Source organism: Somniosus microcephalus, chromosome 7 (genome assembly GCF_052327205.1).
Source record: "Somniosus microcephalus isolate GS21.2 chromosome 7, FLI_Smic_1.0, whole genome shotgun sequence".
Classification (NCBI taxonomy): domain Eukaryota; kingdom Metazoa; phylum Chordata; class Chondrichthyes; order Squaliformes; family Somniosidae; genus Somniosus; species Somniosus microcephalus.
This window is the reverse complement of record NC_140993.1, coordinates 145,489,061-145,514,881: the sequence shown is the minus strand read 5'-3', so window position 1 is coordinate 145,514,881 and position 25,821 is coordinate 145,489,061. Positions and strand designations below refer to the sequence as shown.

The 25,821-nt window shown below is 41.3% G+C and overlaps 1 long non-coding RNA gene across 2 annotated transcripts in view; it reads left to right on the top strand.

Moving 5' to 3' along the window:
• Nucleotides 1-17,936, top strand: part of LOC147114926 (uncharacterized) — a 29,776-nt gene extending 11,840 nt beyond the window's left edge. For both annotated transcript variants that reach the window (XR_015079011.1, XR_015079010.1), the window contains exon 4: nt 13,928-17,936. This is a non-coding gene — a long non-coding RNA (uncharacterized LOC147114926). The remainder of the gene's footprint in view (nt 1-13,927) is intronic.
• Nucleotides 17,937-25,821: the final 7,885 nt, after the last annotated feature.

The window sequence follows — 25,821 nt, the reverse complement described above, 5'->3', positions numbered from 1 at the left end:
ACTTTTGACTTTGCAGTGGGTTTAGTGCAACTCTGGTATGGCACTAAGACTGGTTTAAAAGTGCCCAGATGGTCTATTAGATTTCCTGGAAACTTGTTTTTAACTTAGTATGGAATATTTTTAAAGATAAGAGAAGTAATGCTCTTCCTCCTCTCCCACTGTCTCAAACTTTAAAAAGTAGCTTTCTAGGGAGCATGGCTCTATGGATGCATACACACGCTTCCCACTCTTCTTTCACTGGCCAGAGTATGAAATGCAGCCAGCAGTGTAACTCTGAGCATCACACTATACAGATACCAATGTCACAGTATAACAGTGGGTACTATATCTATTAATTCATATATATTCTCCAGTATGCCTTTTTATAAGGCACTTATGACACAAGAGTGTACAATGTCCTCTAGCAAATGTTAGCAAAAAAGTGTGCATATAACGTGGGGGAAATAATTATATTGACAAGGTTTTCATTAACATTAGCAAACAGAGGAAAATACACCCCAGGTTGAGCTCTGAAATAATGTACGTTGTTTATGGCTTTCAGACAAATAGAGAACCCAATAGAAGAACCCCTCTTATATTGTACACTTCCAAAAGATGGCATTTTAATACATAAAATGCATGCACATATACATGCTGAAATACATAGATAGAAAGAACACTGGAGTTCAAAGTTTTTTAAGGAAATATCTGAACAAGTGATAGTGAAAGCTTGATGACCTAACATGGACTATAAACTAACGTATCTATATTGTGGTTAGTGTAGTACAATAAGTATATTAAAATTGTCACCTTCATCAAAATGCTACTATCTTATACAATGTCCATGAATGAAAACAGTAAAATTACAGAAAACTGAGGAAGTGAAGGATATACATAACATATGGTGGAGATAAGGAATAACAAGGGGCAGAAAACACTGGTAGGAGTAGTATATAGGCCCCATAAAATTAGCTATAACGTTGGACAGAATATTAATCAAGAAATAGTAAGAGCTTGCAACAAAGGTAATGCAATAATCTTGGGGGACTTTAATCTTCATATAGACTGGAGAAATCAAATTGGCAAAGGTAGTCTGGAGGACGAGTTCATGGAATGCATTTGGGACTGTTTCCTAGAACAATATGTCATGGAACCAACTAGGGGACAGGCTATTTTAGAGCTTGTATTGTGTAAGGAGACAGGATTAATTAGCAATCTCATAGTAAAGGATCCTCCGGGGTAGAGTGATCATAATATGATAGAAATTTACATTAATTTTGAGAGTGATTTGCCTAAGTCCAAAATTAGAGTCTTAAACTTAAATAAAGACAATGACAGAGGTATGAGGGGCGAGTTAGCTAAGGTAGATTGGAAAAGTAGATTAAAGGGTATGGCAGTAGATAAGCAGTGGCTAGCATTTAAAGAAATATTTCATAATTCTCAACAAAAATATATTCCATTGAGAAACAAAAACGCCACGGGAAAAGTGATCCAACCATGGCTAACTAAAGAAGTTAAGGATAGCATTATTTTGAAAGAAGAAGCTTATAATGTTGCAAAGAATATTAGTAAGCCTGAGAACCTGCAAAGGTTGACCAAAAAATTGATAAAAAAGGAAAAAATAGAATACGAGAGAAAACTAGCAAGAAATATAAAAGCAAATTGTAAGAGTTTCTACAAGTATGTAAAAAGGAATAGAGTAGCAAAAGTAAACGTTGGACCCTTAGAGGCTGAGACAGAAGAAATTATTATGGGGAATAAGAAAATGGCAGAAACATTAAACAAATATTTTGAATCTGTCTTCACAGTAGAAGACACAAAAAGCATTCCAAAAATGGTGGGGAAACAAGGGTCTAAGAGGGTGAGGAACTTAACATAATTAATATAAATAGAAAAAAAGTACTAGAGAAACTAATGGGACTAAAAGCCGACAAATCCCCTGGACCCGACGGCCTACATCCTAGGGTTCTAAAAGAGGTGGCTGAAGAGATAATGGATGCATTGGTTTTGATCTTCCAAAATTCCCTAGATTCTGGAGAGGTTCCAACAGATTAGAAGGTCACAAATGTAACGCCGCTGTTTAAGAAAGGAGGGAGAGAAAAAAATGGAACTCCAGGCCAGTTAGCCTGACATCAGTCGTTGGGAAAATGCTGGAGTCCATTGTTAAGGAAGTGGTATCAAGTCACTTAGAAAATCATAACATGATTAGGCAGAGTCAACATGGTTTTATGAAAGGGAAATCGTGTTTGACAAACTTATTAGAGCTTTTTGAGGATGTAACTAGCAGGGTAGATAACAGAGAACAAGTAGATGTAGTATATTTGGATTTCCAAAAGGCATTCGATAAGCTGCCACATAAAAGATTATTACACAAGATTAGGGCTCATGGAGTTGTGGGTAATATAGTAACAGGGATCGAGGACTGGTTAACGGATCGAAAACAGAGATAAGGATAAACGGATCTATTTCAGGTTGGCAGGCTGTAACTAGTGGGATGCCGCAAGGATCAGTGTTGGTTTCTCAGCTATTTACAATCTATATTAATGACCTAGATGAAGGGACTGAGTGTAATGTATCCAGGCTTGCTGATGATACAAAACTAGGTGGGACAGTAAGCTGTGAGGAGAACACAAAGGGCTGGATTTTCATTTAGGAGGCGGGACTACAACTTTCGGGATTGTAGTCCCGCCCCCATCGAGTTGTTGCCAACCCACGCGATTTTGACTTGATTGACCTTGTTGAGCCTGCCCAGCGGGCTCAGCAGGCCAATTAAGGGCCACCCGGCAACAGGCGACGTCACAGATTGATATTTAATCTGTCAAGACCTTTTGACAAGTGAAATATCAGCGTTTCACAGCTGTTTGAAGCTGTCAAACACTGGCAATCTGCACTCCAAGTTAATTCCTTCCTCTCAGGATGATTTCGAGATCTCTCCGGAACAGAAAGCTGAATGCTGCAATTTTTGACAGATCGCAGCCATTCTGCTTTCTGTGCCGGTGAGATGAGGGACTCCCGAGACCTGAAGGAAGGAAGGCTGTAAAGGTAAGTAAAACTTCTTTAAACACTTTAAACACACCAAACACACTTACCTCTGCACTCATGCACCCATCACTCACCTGAACACCGGACTTCTCGACCCCTCCAAGCCCTTCAGCCCGACGGTCCGCCTCACTAACTTGGCGTGGTTTTGAGCCGTCGGGAATCCCACACTCCAAGAATGAAAATAGGGATTTGGCTAAAAATTGTTTGTTAACTACCTGTTAACATGCAGCTAATTGGCACTAATCCCCTTCCCGCCTCGGGGAGGCGGGTCCCAGTGCGGGGCGGGTACCCGCCTCCTTTGAAATTGGCATGGAGGTGGGTTGGGGGCGGGACGGGTTCATGCCCCCCCCCCCCGATTTCAGGATTTTAACCCCCCACACGCCTCCAATCCCGCCTCCATGGCCCAATGAAAATCCTGCCCAAAGAGTCTGCAAAGGGATATAGGTAGACTAAGTGAGTGGGCAGTAAGGTGGCAGATGGAATATAATGTAGGGAAATGTGAGGTTATTCACTTTGGTAGGAAGAATAGAAAAACAGACTTTTTTAAATGGTGAGAAACTTTCAAATGTTCAGAGAGATTTGGGTGTCCTCATGCAAGAAACACAGAAAGCTAGCATGCAGGTACAGCAAGCAATAAGGAAGGCAAATGGCATGTTGGCCTTTATTGCAAGGGGGTTGGAGTATAGGGGTAAGGAAGTCTTGCTACAATTGTACAGGGCCTTGGTGAGACCACATCTGGAGTACTGTGCATAGTTCTGGTCTCCTTATCTGAGGAAGGATATACTTGCCTTGGAGGCGGTGCAATGAAAGTTCACTAGATTAATTCCTGGGATGAGAGGGCTGTCCTATGATGAGAGATTGTATAGAATGGGCCTATACTCTCTGGAGTTTAGAAGAATGAGAGGAGATCTCATTGAAACATACAAGATTCTGAAGGGGATTGACAGGGTAGATGCTGAGAGGTTGTTTCCCCTGGCTGGAGTGTCTACAGCTAGGGGACATAGTCTCAGGATAAGGGGTAGGCCATTTAAGACTGAGATGAGGAGGAATTTCTGGAATTCTCTGCCCCAGAGGGCTGTGAATGCTCAGTCTTTGAATATATTCAAGGCTGAGTTAGATAGATTTTTGGACTCAAGGGGAATGAAGGGATATGGAGATCGGGCGGGAAAGTGAAGTTGAGGTCGATGATCAGCCATGATCTTATTGAATGGCGGAGCAGGCTCGAGGGGCCGTATGGCCTACTCCTGCTCTTACTTCTTATGTTCTTATATGCAAGTGTGGAGTTGGATAGACTAATCCCATATCACTCATATGACTGTGGTTACCTTCCAAAATGGATGCTGAAAATTTTAGGGCTTCTCTCTGCTACTGTTTGACAGGATCTACATGTTTGAAAAAATTCAGATTTTATAGTCAGTTCAGATTAATTACAGAATAATTAATCAAAACTGTTGTCACTGTTTTCTGCACTTCTCTGCTTTTCATGCCTTGTTCTTTTATGTTACTATTTTCCATCATGGGCATTCTGTAAGATGCTGACATTTCTACAGTGAGTGATGATTTCATTGACAAGATCTCACAGAGCTGAAGGTAAAAGTATCAAAAAGTCATGTTATTGATTAACATCAAAAAAAGGTTCATTATAGAAAAGCAAGACAAACAATTCCATTCTGATGGTTTAAGTTTAGATCAGGGCTATAATATTTTCTTAACCAGCTGAAGGTTTGTAGGCTGTACTTTCTGCAATCTAAATAGTTCACAAATGAGGATTTTTATTTTCAGAGCCATTGATAGAGTGTGGTCTGTGATATTACACATGGTTTGGCTGGAAATAAATTTTCAGACCAGAGCAATAGAAACTGGAGAGGATCAAAAATTAAACAAATGGCCTTTCAAACCCAGACAAGAGTGCAGTACTTTAGCTCATTATTAATTATTTAACAACAGTGGAATTGCAACTATTATACAGCAAGTTATCTTGATGGGGTAAAAAGTCTGTGATCTTACAGTAGCAAAATAACACGGAACATTTCACTCAAATATTAGCTTTTTATACAAAATCCGTATAGCACTAAATTGAAATCAGTTAATGTCAACAATTGAATAAAACATCACAAACAATATTTGGAATAAAATCCTATATTTAAATCACCTTTTCTATGCTTTAGCAATAAAATGGGACAAGAAACAATATTTAAAAATTAGGCAACAATTGCATCCTCTTTCTAAGGTTCATATGTTAACAGCGCAACTATAGAATAGCATTTTTTTAAATGTCTTGTTCTGAGGTTAAGTACTGTCATATGTTTCTGTCTCTAGCACTCAGCAATCAGTTTTAATATTTAGATTAATATATTGTTTGCAGCATTTTGTTATGTATTTTTAACCTATTCCTAGTCAAAAGTAGTCCAAAACAGTTGTAAAATTCTGAAAATAATAACTAGTAATTTCTGGGTGGGAAGACTTTAATTTAATAGAGAATGGTAGGTTTGCAGGACCAGACTATTATTTACTGATTGCAGTTTGTCATTTCCTGGACTTTTAATCCCAAACATTGGTGTAATCGCAATGTGCAAAAGAAAGAGCACATTTAAGGTTGACAGTATAACCTCTAAAGGCTGACTGAAGCATCCAAAAGAAAAGTCAGGATAAGTCACCCTAGACTCAATTTTAAAGTTAATAATTGAGTTTGGGAATCTAGGCCGCGATTTTCCGAGTGGAGGTGGGTTGGAGTTGGGTTCGATGTTCGGCGGGTTCCGGTCCCGCTGCCGGTTTAATCGGCTCTGAAATAAAGATTTTGGCATGAGTGGCCTGTCGTGCACGCTACCCGGCCCACTCAGTGGGTTCGGGTCTGCTGCTCGCCTCTGCTGACGTCTGTCAGCCAGCTGCATTTAAGGGGCCCATGCAGCCTTCCGGTTTTTCATTCCTATTCTTCTGCTTCTCGGTGTGGCACATTTTAAAATGACTGCTTCAAGACCAAAGGCATCTCCAAGATTCGATGATGACTCCCTCCATGCTCTTGTGGAGGGAGTGAAAGGGCACAAAGAGGTTCTGTTCCCCTCAAATGGACAGAGGCAGCCTGGCAGCAAATTACTGAGGAGGTGAGCGCCAGGTCTTTGTGTGCTCGCACCTAGGTTCAGTGCAGGAAATGGTTCAATGGCCTACTATGCACAGCAAAAGTGAGTATAACATCACACTTACCTTCAATCTGCTCCCCATCTCCTCTCATCACCAGCACTCTGCATTGTCAACCTACTCCTGCACATTCCACTTTACCCTTACATCCCTTGCACCCTTAACTATCCCTCTCTCTCTATGTACAGAATCACTTCACTATTCTACTATGCACCCCTCACACTCACTATCACTGTTATGCAATGACAACAACTAACAACGCACAGGGAGGGCCCTTGGTATTGGCATCTCACTCCATCTTTGTCTCCCTCTAAGCATCTATGTTATGGATTCTCTACACTCACTCCAACATTCTCGCTCAAACTCCACTTGTGTCCCTCATTGCAGGAAAAGAGCCCACAATAAGAGGGAGAGGGGCAGGACAGGAGGAGTGCCACCTTCGATTGCCCACAACCACCACTGAGGAGGCTGCTCTCGACATCGTCGGAGATGCTGAGGAGTTGGAAGTGGTGGACGGTGAGAGGGGCACAGTAGACAAGCTGGTGACAGAATTGATTTGCAAACCTCTCATTTTGATTGCATGAATGACTGATATGGCATCTGATGTTCATACAGATTGAATTCTGATCATCTGCTCAATTCGATGTGCCTGCTACGTTAATATCACATGTCTAACTCATGCCTTTACTCCCCCACAGGACCATCAAGAGCCCCCCTCCCCACTGTCCAGGAGGAAGAGCCGGAAGACTCCTCAGAGGAAGCTGCAACCTCTGAGGGTGCAGTGTCAGCAGAATTGAGTGCACCCAGCAGAGACGCACACCTCGGTGGGTCATTCGCGAGATAGATTATTGTTGTCACCTGGTGTATCACAGCTCACAAGTGAGCATCAGCAGATGGTGGAGACAGGGACAGCAGTGGAGAGTCCTCGTTGGAGACCGCAGGGCACTCCTAGCTCTGCTCAGCTGCATGTGGACCCTGTGCCTCTGAGGCCATCCAAAAAGAGAGCGGTGCTGGAACTTCAGGAACAAGTGCAGGAGTCTCTGACAGCTTTTTCATCCACGGTAACTGCGAGTGTGCAGAGAATGGAGGAGTCCATCTCAAACATAAGCAATGTCATGTTGGAGGCAATGGCGCATGAATGTGCCACCATGGAGAGGGTGGCAACCTCCTTGAAGGACATAAGTCACCAGACTCAACAGAGCATGGTGACTTTTCTAAATAGATGGTCTGCTATGGAGGATAGATGGGCATCTATTGAGGAGAGGAACCAGAGGTACATGGACATCCCCGTTATGAGGACTGTCAGTACAGAGACGGGTCCTCATGGCCCCACTGAGGTGCAGCAAGGTGCTCTCCACCTACTTGCTAGCAGTGAAATGCGGGCGACCCATGAGTGGGATGTTGGTGATCGACAACAAGGAAGTGTGGGCTCCTCTCCAAGCGCTCACACTCCCATGCCACAGCGGAGCCCTCGGTCAGAGCCCCAGATTCCTCACCCAACTGCACAGCCCCTGCACAGCCACAGGAGGAGCAGACTGTTGCCGAGCCCTCCCAGGCTCCCAAACCCAGAGGATGCCCACCAAAGGTGTCGAAGCAGGAGCAGCATGAGAGTGAGCAAGGTGCCTGTACATCTGCTGAAGCCACAGGGGAAACACCACGTAGAAGCACACGTAAGAGAAACTTAACACACAAATAGTCACAAGGGTAGTCACTTGGGTGTTTTGATGTAATACAATTTGAAGATTATAATCGTCATTTCAATTGTAATAAAGAACTGCGATGGCAAACATTCAAAGAGTTGGTCTATGTGTGCCCAGAAATGGAAGTGCCACAGTGAGGTGTCAGGGCGTCTTTCATCTGTGATGATGGTGGTGAGAGTGATAGGAACCCACAGTTTATTGTACAGATGGTGTATGGTGTGTTAAGAAGGTGGCAGCCACATGTGTTTGCGTCTTAAACTTAAGCAAATCTGGCATGGATTAGTGCATCCCTTGCCTCACGGCCAGCAATGTGCTGGTGGAACTGGCACATCCGCCCCCGCAAGGTGCTCCTCCTCTGAGGAGGAGGCTGTGCGCTGAGCCACTTGTTCCTCAGTCAGCGGTAAGCCACGCTGCTGTGAAATGTTGTGCAGGGCAAAACAGACCACGATGATTCTGGAGACCCTGGCTGGTGAGTACTGTAGGGCTCCACCAGATCTGTCGAGGCATCTGAATCGCATTTTGAGCAAGCCGATGGTTTGCTCGATGATGGCTCCGGTGGAAATGTGGCTGGCATTGTAGCGCTCCTCAGCTTCGTTTGATGGCCTCCTCATCAGTGTCATTAGTCATGTCTTCAGGGGATAGCCCTTGTCTCCAAGCAGTCATCTGGAAAGATGGGGTGGCGGATTGAACAGCTGAGGCACAGTAGACTGCCGCAGGATGAACGAGTCATGGCAACTGCCAGGGAACTTGGCACAAACATGCATGATGATCTTCCTGTGGTTACACACCAGCTGGACGTTAAGGGCGTGGAAGCCCTTGCGGTTCACAAATACAGCTGGGTTGTGATGGGGTGCCCTAATAGCCACATGTCTGCAGTCTACGATGCCCTGCACTATTGGGAAGCCTGCCATATTTGCAAAACCAACCACACGCGTGGTTACACTTGCTTCATCCATGGAGAAGTGGATGTAATTGTGCGCCTTTGCAAGGAGGGCATCAGTAACCTGTGTGATGCAAGTGTGTGCGGCCGACTGGGAGATGCCGCTGATGTCTGCTGATGAGCCCTGGAAGGACCATGAAGCAAAAAAATTGTGGGCAATGGTGACTTTGACAGCCACTGGTAAGGAGTGTCCACCCACTCCTCTGGGCTCCAGGTGTTGCTGCAGCATTGTGCAGATGTCAGCGACTACCTCTCGCGAAAGTCTCAGCCTCCTTTGGCACTGCTTCTCACACATGTTGAGGAAGCTCATCCTCTGCCTGTAAACCCTGTGTAGGGGGTATCTCCTGAGTTGCGGTGCAGCCCTGCGCTGGCTCCCTCTGCCCTGTGCAGCATCAGGTGGGTGAGGAGGAGGTTGGCGCTCCTGTTGTTGCTGCTGCTGTTGTGCCTGGTTCTGCTGCTGCCTCGGCTGCTCTTCCTCCAATTCTCAGGGCCAGGATGAGAAGGTATAAATGGTTCCCATCCTGCTGGTACATATCTCAGTTGAGGTATAGATGTTATAAGCACGCAGTCAATGTGGGGAGAGGGTTTTCCAAGGAGGTCACAGTGCGTATGGATCTCAACTTAACCAGTTACAAGCTCAATAGACCTGCAAAATGTGTTCCAACACCTCAAAAAACAGTTCTGCCATCCGAAAGTCAGCCATGTTACAGGTCCGCTTTTATGCTGCAGGAGCAGCTGTCAAGAATTCAGGCACTTGCTGAACCCGGCACAATCAGCTGGTGTGTTTTGCGAACGGCGTGGGACACGCTGAAAATATCGTGAAATGGGAAGAGCCTGGTAAAAAGGGATTATGTAGGCAGTTTTCAAGCTGTTAACTGCCTTAAGTGCCTCTCCCGCCGCTTGCTGACAGCTCCGATCGGGACTCCAGACCCGACACTTTGCAAAGTTGTGTGGAGGCGGGTTGATGCCAGGTTCGGAACCCGCCGTCAATCAAAACCAATTTAACCTCTGACCTGCCTCCAAACCCGCCCTCTGAGTTCGGCAAAATCGCGGCCTTAGTGTATTTAACTATTTCCACCCTGATATTTGATATTTACAAGCTTGATATTTGCATTCAACTTAATTGGATTTAACTTAATTCTTAAAACAAAAAGCAAAAACCTTAGTTAAATAATAAAGCATTTCCTACAGCTCTACCTCAAGTATGAATGCTCATTAATTTGGTTGTGCTGTTATCTAATAACAGCAAATAGTATTGCTTCTGATGCACCCATTGATTTAATACAGTTCAGCCAATACCATGAAATCCTTTGCAGCTCAATGTCAAGTGGAAATGTACACTCATTATCAGTCACATCTCCGCTTTCATTATACAGAACTACCAGTATCTGTAATTGTGGTGCCAATGTTCTTGTATGTTAAAGAGATGCAGTTACCATTAAGTAACAAAGAGATCATTGATTGAGAATATTAATAAGGCAATTTCCATCATATGCAAGTATTTTAACTTTCTAATGCAAGCTTAGATATTTTTGTTAGTCCTTAATTAGAAATCACATTCAGAGAAGTAATAATGGAAATATATTAATGGCTTGTTTTACTCGCAGAAAGATCTAAATTACTTGCTTATATCTGATTATAATCTTAAAGTTCTCTCATATATATTGCTTGTATTATAAGGTGTAACTCTACAGATGCTTCAGTATTTCCTACTTTATAAGACCATGCTTTGCATATTTTAACTCAAATCTTATGCATAAAATTATGATTTTACATTAAAGCAATGTCATACTGTGACTGGAGGCCAAACATGGTCATAGTAAAATAATTTATCAAGAAAATAGGAAACATGAAGCTGAGAATGTATGGAATGTTTATTATTAAAAAATATTAATATATAAATGATGATTTAAAAAGTCATTTCAAGAGATCTTTACCAACAATGTTAACAATGTGGTTTCAGTGACTAGGCCAGATTTTGTAGCACAACCCCTGCACTACTTGCGAATGGTCTGATCCATTGACTTAGTGGAGTGCAGTACACAGTGCAATGCGGCAGGACCGCTCAAATCTATTTTTTTGTACCAGTACTTACAGTACCATAGCAGTTTACCACATTATTTCAGATGTGGTATTCACCTCCCTTTTTGTGACACGTTGACACACCCTTACTCTCCACCTTGTGTTTTGTGGAACAGCAAGCAGTGCGCCTGTGCACAGTGCACCATTCTACCATAGAAGACAGAACTGCAGCAGTTTCACCTGATTGGTAAAAGCTTTGTTCTTGCTGCAGGGTTGAAAAAGCTGACAAGGCATTTAATCTCTCCTCTTAATAATTGGAAATGACATAGCCCAGTGTGTGCATTCAGCTTTATGGTACTGCAGTAAATCAGATGTTAATGCAACTTGCCCCATCCCCCAACCCCCACTCCACCATCCACCCCAGTGCTGAAGGTTATTTCCATGCAAACTCTTAGGCCGATTAAGGACTCTAATCTTTGTTTTGGTCAAAAAGCCCTTGGTTTGTTTACAAATGCAGGAGAGGCACAGAAGGCAGCATGGTAATCCTCTCTGAATTTGCCTGAATCTTTTCTGCAAGGATACACTCGTGCATCTTTAATATTTTCCTTTCTCCAAATCTTCAGCTATTTCCCCCACAACAGAAGGGGGACAACAGAAAGTTAGATTACATCTGTCACTTGCCATTAGACCCATAACCCACTTTTTTCCTTTTTTACTTCTTGTTAAGACAAACATCGCATGGATTAGAGGGAGACTTAAATCCTGTCTTAACATTTATTTTATTAAAGTGCCAGAAAAATTTGGGGAATAAATTACCATTTGTGTGGGAGAAATTTTTAAATATTACTCAGCCATGACAAGCTGCATTTTCAAGATTGTTTTAAAAAATAAAGTCTGCGACAACAGAGATTTTAACCTCAATGCCTTTTTTTGTCTGATATGTTGCAACTTTGAGTTACAGCTACAACGTTCTATAATTTTTAAAATATATTTTAGAATTAGTACTTCCTATAGAAATATTTTCAACTTTAATGGAGGCAATTTAAATAGGTTTTCAGAAGAAACTGGTTGGATTTCATTTTTGATATTTATTCACCCAGTACATATAAACAAAGGGCCCCATTTAGTCCCTGTGACCTCATCACACAGCTGCATAATTAACCATTTTACAGACATGGCTTCATGATTGATTCACATTTCTCCTCCTCTTCCTAAGATAAGTTTATTCTCGATTGCAGTATTTTAAAATTGTCTGCTTTCAAATATAAATGTTTCATTAGAAAATACCAGCTAGGTAAATATATTAAAAGTGTACATAAGTGTGGAATGCTTTGACATACAGAAAATGGTATTAGGAATAAGAAACAGTTCATTCAATTAAAAAAAAATCATGCCATAATCCATAAATGATCTTATGTAAGTAGAATAAATGTTACATTTTACAACTCCCCATTGAGTGCTGAGCTACAAAGTGGTTTGCATGTAAATTTACAGTAAGTATATTCAAAGAGACATTTTCTTCATGAAAAGGTGATTAGCAAACATTTTTTTTGTTTTGAGAAGACCCCTGCATTTTCATCATGGGGAAAGTGTGGAGAAGTGGGAGTGAAGTAGATAGCTCCAGTGTGCTTCAGCACAAGAACAATTTGCATCCTTCTCTGCTGACATTTGTGACACAATGTGGTTTGACACAATTTATGTCATGTATTTGTAAACAAGGAAACGTTTCCCCATACTTCTTTCATGAAGATGACGTCACTTTAAAGCGGTGCATTAGTGCTCCATTCATCATGCCATCAGGTGTTAGGTTGTACTTTCATGTTCACATATGTACATTTAATAATCCTGGTAGTTTCAGTAAGAGATCCACAGTGGAGGTCAGGTACAGCCTATAGGAAAGGAGGGAAAGTCAGAGGCTGAATCATCTAAGTTGCGCTCTGCATCTCCTGGCAGCCAGCTCAAGAGTAGCACTGGAAGCGTTTTAGGAACAGCATTCTATTAGTTGGGAATGATGTGCAACACGGGGAGAATTAAAGAGCAAGGCAAAGAATAAAGAAATAAAAAGATCCTATTAATTGTGTCAAAATACTGAGTAGAGCAACAATATGATATTGTGAGGAAACTCCTATAACATCAGAAATACTATTGTTGTTCAACAACTTTTATTTGATTGTGGCAGAATAACAAAATATATAACACTTATGTGTGCTCAAATTGTATCCACTTTTCTTCATCTTATTTTCCCATATTTCCCACAGTCTACCAGAAGAGAAAGAAAATTAGCCTTACTGTTTAGATTTTATCCCCCATTTTATTTCCTCAGTGGAATTCTTTATACAGAGCCTAAAACTGCCACTGACATGCTCATAATGGCTGTCAGCCATGCCTGTACTATTAAATTTGACAGACTTGCTGTTTATAATTCTTTGCATTGTCTAGAGCATTCAAAATGGCTGACAAAGGCTTCACTGCAATATTTAAAGTAGCATCTGGCCCTGCCCATACCAGTAGACTTATTTAGTTTCTTTTATAAAATGACTAATTAATTGAAGTTGTCTCTCTAAAAATGGTTGTCAGCAATTTCCCCAAATTAAACATGGTTAAAAACAGTACTGATACCTGATGATTTTTAAGATCATTTCATTCATAAAATATTTTTTGTAAAATACTGATTTGTTTTTAAGGTACAGAAATTAACTAATATGGTGGATTATGCTTCTTATCATCATCTATTATCTTTCTGTGGTTTCCTGGTGATGTTCATTTATTTTAGAGGGAAAAAAATCCCATCAGAACTGCAGGGTACCTGTTTTTCAATAGCAAGTCCATAATGTCACCATATTGATCAGCTGAAATACAATGGTTAGGAACAAAGGGCAGCGAAGAAAAATGTTTGCATTTTATTCTGCACCAACAACAATAAAGGTGTAAGTGCTTTTAACTAGCAAAGCCTGGGCATATCAAGCCATAAATTATTTTAACACAAACATCAGTGTCAAAAATTATCTTTTTAGGATAAGAGCACGAAGATTCAAAAAATATACTGAACTGGAAGTCCTTGTATTGGGATAAAAGAATAATTATTTGCTTTATGTTATTACTATTACAGGTGGAAGCCTATGGGCAGCAAACACCTTCTACAGAAATGAATCAGACGTAAGCCAGCTTAAGTCAGTGATTGTGAAGTGAAATGGAGAATGAGGGCACACACAATCAATGAGCAGGAGTTTCTTTGTATATAAAATACTGAAATCCCTGGTTCAAAATTCAAAGACAGGGACAATTTGTATAATTGTCAAAAATGTAATTATTTTCCTAACTCCAATAGTATTTCAGCAGCAAAATCCCAGAACATAGCAAACACAAAATATTTTACTTTATTCTGTGAATAACATAAATTAAGTAATGCTCTTTGTTTCTGGATCATTTTCATTTTACATAATTCATTATTGCAAATGTTATGGAAGATATAGGAAGGGAAATAGATAGGTATTTTGAAAACATGAAGTGGCTCCTTCAGTATCTAAAGGGTTAAAGGAGCAGCAAGAATTGTGTTTTCACATTTATATTAATAGAAGCTGCAGTTATTCAGAGTGTAAGGAGTATTTTAACACTTTTTAAACTACTGATCGACTATGTTATCATGTTGACACCACTGTATTAAAAAGAAATCAAAGTACAAGATAATGTTCAAATTGTATATCTTTACCCAGAATTGTAAATAGCTACAGAATATTCATGGCCTTTTATGGATTATGAATGTATTTTTGCACCAAAACAAATAATATAGCAAAGTCAGGTATTTCAATCAATTCCCATGCAACATAGTAAGAGGAAAGGTTTACTTTCTCTTTTTTTATTTGTTTCTTGAGGGTTTAACTATGGATGATCAAATCCAATGATTTAAACTCCACTGAGATTCACTAAGACTGCTGTTTAACTCCATGTCATATTGTACTGAAGACCAGTCTTTATATTTGTACAGAGAATGCTGTGACTGAGGAGATAGGCTATTACCTTTGCCAAATACTGTACCTCCTAATGGTCAATTTTAAATTGGAAACAGTACTAAGAACTGACGCTGGTCTTTATTATGCTGTGGTACTGAGATGATAACACAGTCTATAAATGGTTTAAGAAAAGTGTGAAAGAACTCCTTACACTGGGGATGAATGTGGCATCTATTAATACTGATCTGAAACCCACGTTCTAGCTGCTTCTAGATATCGCCCTCTGTTGTAATTTAACCCTATGTCTACTGAAGAAGCTGTGATAGCTCTTGAAGTACTTATCTTTATCCTTTCATATATCTGTGAAAATTGATTTGCTTTCTATGTGAAATGACAAATTTAGTAAAATAAAGAAAATACAATAAAACCAAAAATCATTGATTGCACAGAAAATGATCAGAAGCTGCTGCAACAGGAATTCACACAAATAACCTAGTATTGTTATTGCCATTCTTCTTTCTGTTATGAAGCTTTATAATGTTATGTGATATTGTTTCCTGTGGATATTCAGTAATGGAAAGCATTCATTCTGCATAGGCTACATTGTAAACTGCTTAAGCTGTTACACAGTCCAGGAGTCACTTCAATATCCTGGACTGGGATGGACAGACACTCTTTTAAAATAATGAAATTAAAGTGATTTGCTATGGACACGCAAAACTTGTTGTGATTGGTGACCAGCATTGATGTTTTGAGTGCTATAATGAATTGTTTTCAGTTAAAATGAACCAAGTTCTACCCACTCTGAAGGGACAGGCACACTGCACCCAGTTGCCAAGAGCTAGTGTCACATCTTCCTCCAGCCAATGAGACAGGTGAATGCAACTATATGTGTATGCGTGTATGTACACGCACACGCACACACACACACACACACACACACACACACACACGTGTCTATGTCTGTATGCACAATACAAAGAAAATTGCCTACATACAGCTGAGAGTTGTATGCAGTGTTTCACTTTCCTAGATCAGTATTGATTAGCCCATTGATGGTTACTGCAGCCCTTTCCCATCACAATGAAAAATGCAGCAAACTGAGAATGGTTGAGTTTATACAATCATTTGATCAGTGAAGAAATTATACTCATGTTTAAATTCATTTCCAAATTATTGTAGCACTGTATTTACCATAAGTTTAGGAGTAGAGCATTAAAAAAATGATTTAATACATGAAGATGGTCCTTTGCATAAGCTTTTGATAATGCCCTCAATAAGGGTGAAAAATTCTAATCTGTAAATATTTTTTAAAAACAGTTTGAGGGTACAGTTTCTTTTTTCAGAACTTTATAGATCCCAGATTATAAATCTATCAATTCCTCACTATACCATTTCTCAGTCCAGCTGTGGGGGCGAGGTAGATTGGGTAGTCTAGTCCCAGTCCCACAGAAAACTCCTGCCTTGTTGACTGACCATGGGCTATCATTGGCCATTGTTGGTGAGACATTTGTTCCAAATGCATTGTAAAAAGACAAAACATGTCACCAGACAGCAGTACTGGGAGAGAGGGCAATCTAACACTCGCATACTAGGGAAAACATATTAAAAAACTTAGCATCTGATTACACCTGCTTATGTTCCATTTCCTCATTTTACCTAAACAACTGTACTGATGTTTAGTAATGCATCTGCTAAAAATGATGGGGACTCTGAAACCTTATTTCAAAGATGACCTTTTTTTAAAGGTTTACATTAGACTACAATTCAGATTTCAAAAATCTAGTTCCTACAAATTCCTACAAACATCTTTTAAAATACTAAAGCATTCTCAAAAAGTTCCATGCTACACTTTAACAAAAATGCAATTGATGAATATTATTTACATGCAACAGTAACACTCCAAATCATTTGTTTTGCCATGATGTAAATTAAAGCAGTTGTGTTCCATCAACTCTGGTCTCGACTCCCACGTTTGCTGCGGTATCTCAACACTATTTCATTTTATTATTTTTAATTTCTTAATTCTTCAGATACATATTGAACAATTTCATTATGTTCATTATGTTCAGAGATAACCAGGGTGCCTCCCTGTTCTTACTATGTAGTATGTTTCTGTCTGTTATCTATGACCTTCCCTATCAACTTCAGAGCTCCAAATGGAACTGCCAAATATTTCACTTTGCAAGAAATGGAAAGGTCATTTTTTTCAAACTCTTGCTATGCATTTTATGCTTTGAAATCTTCAAAATATATATTCAAATGTGATTTTTTTTGATGAGATGTAATTGATTTTTATAGATCTGCAGATTAAGACTTTCTCCTGAGTCATTTGTTTTATCTTCACTTTATTAAACAACCTTCAAACAGAAGCTCTGAGAGCATTGTGTAAAAGTGACTTTTTTAGCCTATATTAAACAGAAGCTAACATGAAGGACCCACTTTCCCCTTTTATAACTCGTTTGAAAACATAATAGTAACTGCTGAGCCACATGCTTGTAGATACATTGTGGGGTGACAGTCTGACTTTTTAAGAGAACATTACAAATTATAGGGTTAATTAAATACTGATATTCCTTATTCCAAATTTAGGCAAACTAAAAATTATAGATATTTAATTGGAATGTGTTTTGAATTAGAATTGAAGATGTTCCTCAACAGTTTATATCCACCTACATGGATTATATAAAATATATAAAATATAAACTCTGTATCTGATCGATCACATTTCTATTCTGCTTTGTATTTTCAATTTTTAAAATGATCTTTGGTGTAAAATAATGTATTTCTATAGGGAACAATTGAAATGACTTTTTTTTAATATAAAAATGTGAGAGATGATAAATAGTTTACACAGTGAATTTCCAAGGATTTATTGCCTTTAATGGTCAGGTTATTACCAGAATTGACCTTAGACAATATGTCTCAAGAGACAGTTGGATCCACTGAGTGACCTATGCCTGGTAAATGAGTCGAAGGACCTATAGGGCTTCTTCTCAATGTTCCTTGGGGGGAGATTTTAATAGACAAAAATTATGCAGGCCTTAACACTTCTATGCAACTTTCAGCTACCGCAAATGAAGGATTTCCTGTCTCAAGTCTGCAAAAATATTAAAGAATATTGTTTTTTAACTGTAGAAGTTTCATTTAATAAAGAAAATAAATTGGCTATATTGCACTGAATATATTTTCTAAATAATCGCATGCTTTGTAAAATTTAATCTGCTACAGCTTTTTTTAACTAAAGTGATGTTGGTGAGCCATACTGTACAGAATAGAAATCACACCAAGCCAAACATATCTTCTTAAAGTACTTCTATCAGGGTTGGAAAGCAAGTTTTGTTTTACAATTGTTAGCAGTTGACTAACTGGTTATATACTTTTTTTTTTACAGTATATCACATTCAAACTAAATTATGAAGGAAATGTTTCCTTGCACACTGAAAGTGATAATGGATATTGTCATATAGAGTTGCATGAGCTATATGTCATTTAGAAGGTTCACATGCAGTAACCTTGTAATGTTCCATTATTTTGTTGAAATGATGGACATGTAGGTTAATGTAGTCCAAAGGTGGGAGCAGCCTTTAGGCAGTGTATGAACTCCCATCATTAGAACTTGTATGTTGTAGTGAAGTCATCTAAATAACTAGGCTCCAATGACAAAATCAGGATCCAAATGCAATTGTGTGTTCATAATTGTTTAAGCCACCCTTTTAACAAGTGAAATCAATGACTAGAAATCCAGTGTGCTTTCAATGTTGTTTGATTGAACGATTGAATGAAGCGAAGAACTTGCTACAAAAAGAGACCTTTTTCAGTGGACAACAATTTCGCTTTTGCTATTCTTTATTAAAAAGTAACATCTTGATATCAAAAGGCAGTGATTTTCTTTAATTTTAATAAAAGCTTAAAATTATGACCGGAAAAAACCCCTCGGTCGAGTAATGAGCAATTGCATGCATTGGGGTGTTTGGCGGTTGCAGTGTGTAGAGGATGTGGGCTCTGTTACTGTCTGTCTGAATTTCTCTTTTTTTCTATTGCTTGTGTAATTAGATAAACTCGACCTTTTTAGATGCTCCTGGTTTCATGATTTCTGTTGCTGTGCATCCCAGTACAAATGTGGTATTAAGCATATTCCAATTATTTTGAAGTTTGAAGACATTTTTAAATCTGCTTTGCCGCTGAGGATTAGGTTTCGTTATTAAAACAACTGATTGGGTTGTCGCTGGGATCCAGATTATCAAAGCTATAAAATACCAGTTTTAAGATCATATTGGATGCAAAAACATCATCCTTATATATAATGTTACTATATTATAATATTCCTTTTCTATCAACAAAGGCAGTTTTTCTTCCACCATTAATGAATGATTAAACCGTTCAGTGTCTAAATTATGAGAAGATAAATTAAAATAACCCAGCTGATTTTGATAAGAGTTGTAGCTGGAAACACTGCCTAGCTGAAAAAGGAATCGAAAGCTTTTACAAGGTAGTGTGAATTTGTTCCTATTAATAGCTTTGGTGAATTTTGACGTTCACTTGTACAGAGCTACGACCCATTGCACCAAGTGTAGGACAGTGGCCCCAGCTCGAAAGCGTTGTATATGAAAGCGCTCATGCATATTTACATCAATCATAGATGCTTATGTCTTAGTGTTCGTTCTGCTTTCTCTTACTGTTGGGCAATTTAATTTCGAAGGTGAAGCTAAGGATTTATTTTGTAAACACTTGCGTTCATTCATGAATATTTTGGTCTATAATCAAATGACACGTTATTATGATGGTGCGATTGTGTTATTGGACGTCTCTTATTTTCCGGATATTAGGTTACAAAATAAGATTTTATTTTTGTGCCGACCCAGAGGCTATTTCAAGGCTGTCAAAAAAATCCACTATATCGTCTCTGTTTGTTATTTTCACAAGATTAATACAGATGAGGAATGCATTCAGTTTCATTCCGAAAGATGTATTTTAAACCGTCTATCTTGAAACCAACATGTAGCATTTGAACTGTAACGGTGAAATTCGTTAAAAGATGTGTCCGTGTCTTTTTATATTGCTGTGGAACAGATTCAGACGGGACAGTGAATAGAAAAATAAATCTAGGCACGCCTTCATAAGAAAACTGCATTAACTCACTGGACTGAACGCATCTAATGCCTTTGATGAAGGTCGAAGCAGGTCAAAAATGTAGCTCGCGTGGATTATGTCTGTGATACATTTTTAAGACACAGCCTGGAAAAGCCAATATGGAATGGGGGAGGGGGAGAGTGGTGCGGGAGAGAGGAAAATGTAGCTTTAATTTCCAGCTTGGTGGCTGTAGTTCATAACCGTGTTTCAATTTGGCAAAATGAACCCAAAATGAATGTGCTTCGAATGATTTAGTTTAAAGGACAACTTATTTTGTTGCAATGAGATTAAATGCATGTAAAATAAATATTTTCTGTTGAATTTTAAATTAGTTAATAGACTTCTGTTATTGTTTAACGATTATAGTAGCTGCGTTATTACACTAGTGGTAATAGAAAACAAGAGATTTCGGAATATTAGCTCTTTATAACTTTATATTTGTCAGTTGTACCAAACAAGATTTCAGTATCCAGCTGTATTTACACACACATATATATATAATGGAAAATATTACATCTATTTCACAGTTAGATAGATATATCTACAGACTTACAATTTACATTTTTATCTTCATGTCGATATTTGTACATATACCTACATATTTGTATCAAAACACCCTAAAATTACTACTCATATATAAATATATGTGTGTGTTTGTATGTTTATGGGAAAACCAGTAATCCAAGAGAACTGTAAAAGGCTACTCATTTTTAAAATACCATATATGCATGCATATGTACACATGTATGTATTTATGCCAAAACCACTAGCCCCCCAAAGCCTATATATTAATTATTTCTTCATTTCACCTCATGACATATATTGGTGTTTATAGGATCAACAAAGGGTAAAATCAAACCACAGGGTGAATGCAATGGCCAAACGAATCTGATTGTTGCGTAACTGGAAAATGGAAGTGCTGTTTTAATGCCAATCAGTTAATTACCTTGAGAAAAACCTGTCTATTGGGGTTTTTAATTATTTTATTTACTAAGTTAACAACTAGTTGTGCAAACTTTCATTATTACATTGTCCTGCTGTTGCATTAAAGACCAGATGAAGGAAGATAATTATAGACTTAATTAGTTTTTGTATATGCTTCATATTCCATTTGTTTTGAATATTTTCTTTTCTGTGATGTTGTGATTTATAAAATTACCACAAACTAACTAGTTTTATATCAGAGGGTATGAGACCATTGATTTATTGATGCCACAGACAAGACAGCAATATCATTCAGTAGGCAGTGTACTAGGAGCCTCTTGCAGTTTCTTTGCAGGAAGGTACTGCTACATATAGCTGTCTTTTGAGTACCTGTTCCAGTATCATTTACTGCGACTTTAAGCAGCAGGCTGATCCCAGTCACACTCACTTTAAAAAAAATCTTATTAGTGAAGTCAAATGTCAATGATTAGAAGTGGTTTTATTATAGAAGGAAAAAATAACCCTTTGGTAGCTAGTCAGTAGTTCACCCCATTTCTTTGATTGTGTTATATAATAAACATGACAAATGTAACACAACAGAGTAGCCGCACACAGCCAAGACTGGCCAAATACAGCTCAATACAGCTACAACTAGTGGAACGTAGGTGTGACTGATGAAATGTTAGCAGCAACTGGCAACTGGCAATACATAGCTAAGAATAGCCAAACACAACTATAACTAGCAAAACATAGTTATGACTCATGAAATACAACTGAAAATGGCAAATTACAGCAGAGACCAGAAAAAAATAACTTATGCCACTGGAAGACTGCAGTGACAGGCAAAACATAACCTAGATTAGCGAATATTGGGCTTGGCAATACAAAGGTATTGATAAATGGAAAAGCTCTATCTGAGGACAGTGACTAGTGGAGTTCCATAGGAGCCTCTCCTGAGACCAGTACTATTTATAAATGGACATGGAGAGGGTACTTATTGTAACAATATACATTTTGCTGATGTAATTCCACATTGTTCTTTCTGGAGGGCCCCTGGCCCCTGTGAGTAGAGGACCTCTCTTGCAGTGTTGACCCCCTGCACAAAGCTGGTGTGCTACATGCGAGACCCTGAGTGCCCCTTCCCTGGCTTGCTGAGCCATTTATGTTAAGCACTTTTCCCATTTTTGGAGGTTGGGAAGGGAATTCAGCTTTAAGAGCTGAATATTCACATTTGAGACTTCTTTCTAATGTTAATTTTTTTTGATAGGCAGAAAGGGCTGAAAACTGCATTGTTTCACTGGATTGTAATTTGCATTACTTCTGATTGCATGGCCCCTTTAAATCACAGGCCTTTTCATCACCCACAATTCCTTGCGATTTCCACAGCCTCGCTTCCAGAGGCTGTGTGAAGCTCGAACGCCGCACCTGTGTGATGAAATATTCCATTCATCACTGCCTGTGACTGTGGTCGGTTTCAGTGTCATTTCCCTTCCCCCAGTCCTCATTGTATTGTTTATTGGAATGTGCTGGAATGTGCTGCGTGTGTAGGGCTCCGCCCATACCTGGCCCCTTTTGTAAGCTAGCTCAGTCTGGCCTCAGTCTCCAGAAGGGAGATACCTCTCTCTCTTACGTGTTACTTTCTAAGTTAATAAAAGCCTTGTTTTGTTTCGCTAACATCGAGTCTCGGAATTATTGAGGCACATCAATTTTATTAACTTATTTTTCAACACTATGGATCAACTCCTGAAACCCGAACGTTTGGATTTGGATCAACATGCTCCGGACGCATCAGCACGCTTCGGACACTGGTTTGAGTGTATGGAATTCTTCCTGGACAATTCCGCAGCCGTCAAAGACGCTACGGACGCTGCGAGGATGAGACTCGGAATTCTGCGGAATTGGGTAAGCCACCGGGTTTACCCCCTCATCCAAGACGCCGATACGTACCTGGCTGCCTGCGACATCTTAAAGGCGCATTACCAGCAGCCTACGAATGAGGTGTATGCTAGGCATCTGCTCGCTACTCGCGCACAGCGACCTGGGGAATCGGTGGAGGAGTTCCTAAGCACCCTGAAAATGCTTGGCAAAGACTGCAAGTGCCGAGATGTAAAAGCCGCAGTGTACACTGACGAGCTTGTTCGCGATGCCTTTATCACAGGCCTCAGCTCCACTTACATCCGGCAAAGACTGCTGGAAAAAACGGGGTTGGACCTGAAACAGGCTGCGGACACCGCGCGATCCCTGGATGTGGCCCAGAGAAACTCGGACGCCTACTCTTCAACCCGCGCCGTCCACGCCGCCACGTGTGCACCGAGGGCGCCGCCATCCTGGAAGGCATCTTCCCCGCCCGGCAGCCCGACACCGGCGGGGCCCCGCTCTCCCCCCAGAAGCCCTACGACAGCCGCGATGCGTCAGGGACCCAACTGCTACTTCTGCGGGCAGCCAAAACACACCAGAAACCTGTGCCCGGCGAAAGGCACCACCTGCTTTAAGTGCGGTAAGAAGGGGCACTTCGGGAAGGTGTGCAGAGGGAACCCCGCCGGAAAACCAACCGCCGGAAAACCCGCCACCGCCGCGTGTGCGCCGTGGGAGCGGCCATCTTGGACGCCATCTTGCCCGACCTCGTGGCGTCCGCCATCTTATGAGCAGACAGCGTGGACGCCATCTTGTATCGATCAGGGCCCTACAGTGGCATCGGTCACAGTGGACCAGACCAGGCCGCACCCGCTATCCAAATCAATGGTGGACATCGAGGTAAACGGGTGCCGGGTTAAATGTTTAATTGACAGTGGAAGCACGGAGAGTTTTATCCACCCTGAACTGGCACAGCAACTCTCCCTAAAGGTGGTCCCTGCTCAGGGTACCATCTCTATGGCTGATAAAACCCAGACATCGACCATTCTGGGTTACTGCACAGTACAATTGGGCGTTAACGGAACTGTATACGATAATTTTAAAGTATTAATCATGAAGAACCTATGTGCGAGCGTGATCTTGGGCCTGGATTTCCAGTGCAACCACCAAAGCATCACGCTCAAGTACGGTGGGTCCCAGCCGCCCCTCACAGTGTGCGGTCTGGCTACCCTGAAGGGAAAGCCGCCTTCGCTATTCGCGAACCTTACCCCTAACTGCCGGCCAATAGCGACCAAAAGCAGGAGGTACAGCTGGGAGGACAGGCGGTTTATCGCGACCGAGGTAGACAGGCTCCTGAAAGAGCGCATTATTGAACGCAGCAACAGCCTGTGGCGCGCCCAAGTGGTAGTGGTAAGGGGTAGCGAGAAGAAACGGATGATGATCGACTACAGTCAAACGACCAACAGGTACACCCAACTAGACGCCTACCCGCTACCCCGCATATCAGAAATGGTGAGCCAAATCGCCCAATACCAGGTGTTCTCCACCATCGACCTCAAGTCAGCATACCACCAGCTCCCTATCAGACCAGAGGACCGCCCGTACACCGCCTTCGAGGCGAACGGACGCCTCTACCAATTCCTCAGAGTCCCCTTTGGGGTGACGAATGGGGTCTCGGTTTTTCAGAGGGAGATGGACCGCATGGTCGATGACCACCACTTGCAGGCAACCTTCCCCTACCTCGACAACGTCACCATCTGCGGCCACAATCAGCAGGATCACGACTCGAACCTCGAGAGGTTCCTGGAAACCGCACAAAAACTCAACCTCACCTACAACGAGGACAAGTGCGTTTTCAACACCACGCGCCTCTGCATACTAGGCAGCGTGGTGGAGAATGGGGAAATTGGACCAGACCCCGACTGATTGCGCCCCCTACGGGAGCTGCCCCTGCCCAACACTCCCAAAGCCCTGAAAAGGTGCCTGGGGTTATTTTCTTATTATTCCCAATGGGTCCCCAACTACTCCGACAAAGCCCGCCCCCTCTTGAAAGCATCCTCTTTTCCGCTCTCTGCTGAGGCCCACGCCGCCTTCAAAAGCATTAAGCAGGATATTGAGCGGGCCACGCTACAGGCAGTGGACGAGAACACTCCATTTCAAGTGGAAAGTGATGCGTCTGACTTCGCCTTGGCGGCCACCCTCAACCAGGCGGGACGGCCCGTAGCTTTCTTCTCGAGGACCCTCCAAGGGCCCGAGATCAGACACTCCTCCGTGGAAAAGGAGGCCCAAGCCATCGTGGAGGCAGTGCGCCACTGGCGCCACTACCTAGCCGGCAAACGCTTCACCCTACTTACCGACCAGCGGTCGGTAGCATTTATGTTCAATAATAAACAGAGGGGGAAGATTAAAAATGATAAGATTCTTAGGTGGCGGATCGAGCTCTCCACCTTCGAGTACGACATCATTTACCGGCCAGGGGCCCTTAACGAATCCCCTGACTCCCTCTCACGAGGGATGTGTGCCAGCGCCACCGGGGATCGGCTACAGACCCTCCACAACGACCTCTGCCACCCAGGGGTCACGCGGCTGTTCCATTTCATAAAGTCCCGTAACTTACCCTACTCGATTGAGGAAGTTCGGTCTCTGACCAGGAACTGCCGCACTTGCGCTGAGTGCAAGCCTCGGTTCTACCGCCCAGATAGAGCCCACTTAATCAAAGCTACACGGCCCTTTGAGTGGCTCAGCTTAGATTTCAAGGGCCCCCTCCCGTCCGTCGACCGCAATGTTTACTTCCTGAACATTGTGAACGAATACTCCCGGTTCCCATTCGCCTTCCCCTGCCCAGACATGACCAGCGCCACGGTCATTAAATGCCTCAACAGCCTGTTCTGCCTGTTCGGTATGCCGAGCTACATCCATACGGATAGGGGGGCGTCCTTCATGAGTGAAGAGCTACGCCAGTACATGCTGTCCAAGGGGATCGCCACGAGCCGTACCACCAGCTACAACCCCCGGGGTAACGGCCAAGTGGAGCGAGAGAACGGGACAGTATGGAAAGCAGTCACTCTAGCTCTAAGGACCAAGGGCCTCCCTATCTCCCGCTGGCAGGAAGTCCTCTCGGATGTGCTCCATTCGATACGGT